This window comes from Dasypus novemcinctus, chromosome 12 (assembly GCF_030445035.2).
Source record: "Dasypus novemcinctus isolate mDasNov1 chromosome 12, mDasNov1.1.hap2, whole genome shotgun sequence".
NCBI lineage: Eukaryota > Metazoa > Chordata > Mammalia > Cingulata > Dasypodidae > Dasypus > Dasypus novemcinctus.
The window spans coordinates 43,480,234-43,486,062 of record NC_080684.1 but is presented as its reverse complement, the minus strand read 5'-3'; the positions used below and the strand labels follow the sequence as shown (position 1 = coordinate 43,486,062).

Sequence of the window (5,829 nt, the reverse complement as noted above, 5' to 3'; positions counted from 1 at the left end):
TAAAAAGGAGACTAAGTTATTCAGAGACAAAAATCTGAAGAATTACCAAAAACAAATCGCTATTTTCTATACCTGAATATATGTGATCTATGTGTCCACTACTAGTTTTTCAAAAAGAAACATACTATGAATAAGCAAACTGTATTTGCCCACTGCTGTGTACAGACTCCCTAGATGTCTCATTGGGCTTAATTACAGACCACTCACTGTAAAACATTTTTAGTATGATGTTAAGCCATTTTAGCTTTTGTACATACATGTTGCACTCCTGGCTTATAAAGTAGAAAATTTGTAGTACTACACTGTTTAACTAGCTTGCATCCATCACTTTAAATGGCATCAATATCAATGTCATCAGCCTTGTTGTCCTACTTCACAGGATCCTACTTCACAGTGCTAGGTTCACTGGCAGTCTTTGAATGCACCTCCTCATTATTCTCATCTTCATTTTCATCTTCCTGTTCACCACAAGAAGATTTCTCTGCTTCCTTCAACTATTTTATAAATGGTTCTGTTTTGACATGAATCTCTTTGGCAAGTTTTTTTTGAGACATACTTCTTAAAGGCCTTTTCTGACCAGATGATGATGACCTCTTCTTCCAAAAGGTCTGTGTCATACTTCTCCTTCAATATATGTGGGCTCCCGGAGATGAGGTGAGCTTGTTGCATGGCTACTATACACTCCAAACTCTGAAGAAGGTACCATTGAGCCTTTTTGTTGTTATGACAAAATCATAGGAAATGACGCCGGTATTTCTGATTTTGCTCTTTAATTTTCTCATTAAAAAGAACTTCAGTCAAAACAAGAGGGCCCATGGCTTTTACATCCAGTCTTTCTACTTCAGCAACAATTTCTTTTTCAGACAAGTCAGTAATACCCTCTTCTTTTTTTTTTCTGAACAAAATCAGACAGTTGTTGACCTATTCTTCAGTGGTCCTTTCCAAATCATCACTGAGTGTTCAAACTTTTACCTGGTCACTGATGTCATCCATTCTGCAGCTGTGAACTTCCTCTGTTGTATCTTCCCCTCAGCTGTCATCCACCTCCTCTCCCACAGCATGTGGAGGAAGACTACTTTCATTTGATAGTGGTGGTGGCGTCTCACTGCTGGAGTCAGAGCCATTTTCCTTGTCTTTGTCCTTTCTATTTTTCTTTCCCTTCTTTCTTTCCTGTACCACTGTCACTATTCTCAGGTGGATTTTTGAGAATGAATGTGCAGAGCTCAAGATGTGTGTCAAGCATGCCTTAGTATCCCCAGGCGTTACAAGAGTTGCCTATTGTTTGCTTCTGTGGGTTGACATGCAGCTCTGCTTTAGGATTCTCACACTCAGGACAGAGGACAAATATTTTAATGAATCTTTCCAACATGTCTTGCACCTTGTTCACTCCGTGAGATCCATTGACAATGTAAGGATCATTCTTTTTTTTTTAAAGATTTATTTATCTCCCCTCCCCCACCCGCCTGCCCCAGTTGTCTGTTCTCTCTGTCCATTTGCTGTGTGTTCTTCTTTTTGTTCACTTCTGTTGTTGTCAGCGGCACGGGAATCTGTGTTTCGTTTTTGTTGTTGTTGTTGCGTCATCTTGTGTCAGCTCTCCGTGTGTGTGGTGCCATTCTTAGGCAGGTTGCACTTTCTTTCACGCTGGGCAGCTCTCCTTATGGGGTGCACTCCTTGCTTGTGGGGTTCCCCTACACGGGGGATACCCCTGTGTGGCAGGGCACTCCTTGCGCGCATCAGCACTGCGCATGGGCCAGCTCCACACGGGTCAAGGAGGCCCGGGGTATGAACCGCGGACCTCCCATGTGGTAGACGGACGCCCTAACCACTGGGCCAAGTCCACTTCCCACATGGGCCGTTCTTAACATCAAACTGGGTTGTACTCCCAGCTCACAACCAAAATATTTGGTGGATACATTGGAGGCCAATTAAGTGCCTTTGCAACATCAACCACATTGACTATAACTGTCTTTTTTTTTTTTTTAAGATTTCTTTCCCCCACTGAGATGGCTTCCTCATCTGTTTGCTCACTGTTTCTGCTCATTGCCTGTCTGCTAGTTGTCTGTTTTATTTTGTTTTTCCTTTAGGAGGCATGAGAAATTGAACTCAGGACCTCCCATGTGGAGGGCGGGTGCTCAACTCCTTGAGCCACATCTGTTCCTGACCGTAACTGTCTTGATTCCATTTCCTTTGCCCGCAACCTTGGCAATCAGATGGGGCATCTTGTAGCAGTAGAACTGGTCGGACACACTGCAGTTGGTGTTGACAGACGTTTTGGCTTATTAGTGGCTTTATCAGTAAGATGATATTATTTATCAATAAGAGATCTTTGATTGCAACTTCTTGGTATCTTCTGCCTGGAGAAAAAGGGATGTTATAAATGAGTTCTCAGTCTCTGATGTGAAAAAGTTTTGCCACTGAGGCTGTAAGCATCTTGCTTGTATGCTATGTTTCCCCAGTACAGGTACCAATGACTGTGCAACAGCTCTCTGGAATATTCTCGCTTTGTCTCTCATGTTTTTTATTTTAATACATTCTGTCAGCCTATATCTTTTGAGGGGAGAGAGTAATCCATTCACATTCAGTGATATTATTGTAAATGCATTATTTACTTCCACCATTTTATTCTTTGGATTTAATATGTCATATCTAATTTTTGTCTGTCTTTTTACTCTTTTGGTTATCCTTTCTGCTGTTCTTTCTTCTAAATCTCCTCCAAGTCTCTTTCTCCTGTCTTTCTTTCAGGCTGTAAGGCTTCCATTAATATTTCTGCAAAGGTGGATGCTTTTTTACAAACTCTCTTAGTTTCTGTTTGTGAATATTTTAAACTGACCTTCATATGTAAAGGACAATTTTACTGGATAAAGAATTCTCAGTTGGCAATTTTTCTTTTTCAAAATCCTAATTTTATCATACCACTGTCTTTTTGCCTTCATGGTTTCCAATGAGAAATCTGCACTAAGTCTTACTGGGCATCCCTTGTATGTGATGCTTTGCTTCTCCCTTGCTGGTTTCAGAATTTTCTCTTTATTTTTGATGTTTGACATTCTGGGTAGTATGTGTCTTAGAGTAGGTCTATTTGGATTTATTCTGATTGGGGTATGCTGTGCTTCTTGGACATGTAAGTTCATTTCTTTCATGAGAGTTGGGAAATTTTCAGCTATTATTTCTGTAAATACTCTTTTTACCCTTTTTTCCTTCTCTTCTTCTGGAACTCCCATGACACATATGTTATTGTGTTTTGTGTTATCGTTCACTCCCTTAGCCCTTGCTCAATTTTTTTCCATTCTTTTTTTTCTCTGTTCTCTTCTCTCTTCTATTTCAGCTATTCCCATCTTCTCTATCACGTTCTTCTATCATTTTGAGGGTGGTGGTGTATCCCTCTAATGCATTTAAAATTTTTTTTTTATTTTTAAAGAAGCTTTACATTACATAAATGTTACATCAAAAACATAGGGGATTCCCATACACCACCTACACACACTTTTCCACATTAAATTCTTTCATTAGTGTGGTACATTTGCTACAATTGATAGACACATATTGAAGCATTGCTACTAATCATGGACTACACTTTACATTATAATTTGTACTTTGCCCCACACAACGTTTTTTTCCCAAGGTACCAGGGCCAGGAAAACTGGCATTCAACCACTGAGCTTTATTGACTCTCCCTTAGTGTCTTCTTGATGTCCTTTTTCTCTTTAGCCATATTGTCTTTCAACTTATTAATTTCATTTTGGAAATATGTGGGCATCTCCTTGATTAGTTGTTTGAAATCCTGTGTCTCTTCTGGGGATTTGATATATTCCTTTCCTTGAGCCCTTTCTTCCATTTTCTAAGGATGGCTTGTAATTTTTTGCTGATGTCTAGGCATCTGATTAGGATGGTGAGAGGTTTCTCTCTTTTGTAGGGCTTTAGTGGTGGGAGGCTGTGTATTACTGCTGTTTTTTGATTTTCAACCTATTCTGAGTCTTTAGGATTATCCCTGTTAATTGTTTAAATCTGGGCTCTGGACCCAACAGTGGGTAGCAGACCCGCTTTCTAGGGCCTTGGGGAGGGAGGGTCTGAAGGCTGGAAGTCTCTTTTACTTAATTTCCTCATATGCACTTCCTTGCGCTGCCAGCATATGGTGATCTTCCACAGCCCTCTCAGTTCAATGCCTGATCAGAGTGTGTTTGCTGCAACATGGACAAGATCAGTGTGATAATGGATTCTGCCTGGAAGCTAAGAGCCTCATAAATCAACGTTTCTCAAGGGCAGATCTCCAGCCTTTTCTGGCAGTCCGCTTCCTCTTTCCAGTTCTAGTCAGTAGAGAGGGATATTGAGTGGCTTGGATCTCTTTAGGCCCTTGCTTGCTCCCAAAGTAAACAATGGGATGGCCCCCCTGGCCTGGAAAGGCTCATGGAACACAGCAGACTAAGTTTGTGGGTCAAAAGCTGTGTCAGCCTTAGGCTGTGCCCCCCTCTCTCCCCTTTCCTGGGGTGGTGGGTCCCTGGGGCCCGCTTCATCTATAGACACAAGCCCTGAAGACTTTGAATTAAAAAGTATCTATATGGGCAGATGGAGGATGCTGGCAGCTGCAGCTATGGGTTTTAACTCACAGTTTTTCTGTCATGATTCTTATCCTTTGCCCCTCTATCTTCTGGGTGGTGTCCAGGCTTTCCCTGGTGTCCTAAACCCTAGAAGTTTTTTTTTCCAGGTCTTTTCTGCCTGTCTTCTTAATATTTTTCTGGAAGAGAAGAAAGTCCTGCGGCTTTCTAGCCCACCGTCATCCTGGAAGTCTTCACAAAAATTTATTAGTTCCATTTCCCCCACTGGAAACATCAACACTGAATTCGTCTGACCTCCTGCCAACTGGATTGGTGCATTGTCTGACTTCATGCTCCCTATTGTCTTACTGTTTTCCTGGGTCAGCATTCCTGGATTTCCCCTTACTTTCCAGGCTCTCTCATCTTTCTGGAGCTGCAGACAGGAAAGCTGTGAAGGAGGTTCTTACTGTTCAGAGTGAACTATTTTGATTACCTTTACTTATGCTTGGTGACCTTTGATCTGGCATCTCTCTGTATTTCCAGAGAACCAGTATAAGTATCTTTGCAAGAATTGAGGAAGAGTAGTTTCCTGGAAGCCTTTAGGATGGGGACTTATGAACAATGCCTGTGTTTTTAGCCTCTTCCTTGTATTGCTGCCTCTAATTCCTGAATTAGAATTCTCTAGAATTCTAGAATTCTGGGGCTAATGCAGCTTACTTCTTTTTGGTTCTCACACTGCAGGCAAAGATGTACTTTTATGTTTGTTCTTATTCTCCTTTATGTTTGAGGTAATTTTAGAATGGAGAAACTGTCAGAAATATCTTCTCTTCACTCTCCCATGGTTTTTAGAGGGCCCAAAAGTTAAATTTCCACATCTCCCAAAACTACTATAGATCAAAAAATCATAAAGTGAACTAAGAATTCCTGAAGAAAACTAGATACAATTTCTATGTTAGACAGGATAAGGACTCAGTGTTGCAAAATTAATGAGTATAAAAAATTAAAGAAAATGGGGAGGGACAAGATGGCAGAATAAGGAGCTCATCCTACAGTGTAGTTAGTAAACACCCGGAACTACCTAAATCACCTGTTTGGGGGATCCAGGAGACCAGAAGAGCATCTTGCAACATTCTGGAAGGAATGGAAGGAGGAGACTGCCCATCTGCAGTGAAGATTGATGAGTAGAGTGCTCCACACCACGGAGGCTGGTGCCCATCTTCCACTGGCAGTGCAAGCTGCCTCAGGAGCTATTCTATGCCTGGAGTTGGAAGTTCCATATCCTAAAAACAGAGGAGGAAGA

The 5,829-nt window shown here is 41.3% G+C and overlaps 1 pseudogene; it reads right to left on the bottom strand.

Moving 5' to 3' along the window:
* Nucleotides 1-329: 329 nt before the first annotated feature.
* LOC101437779 (eukaryotic translation initiation factor 5-like) lies at nt 330-4,881 on the bottom strand (annotated as a pseudogene).
* Between the last annotated feature and the right edge of the window lie 948 nt (nt 4,882-5,829).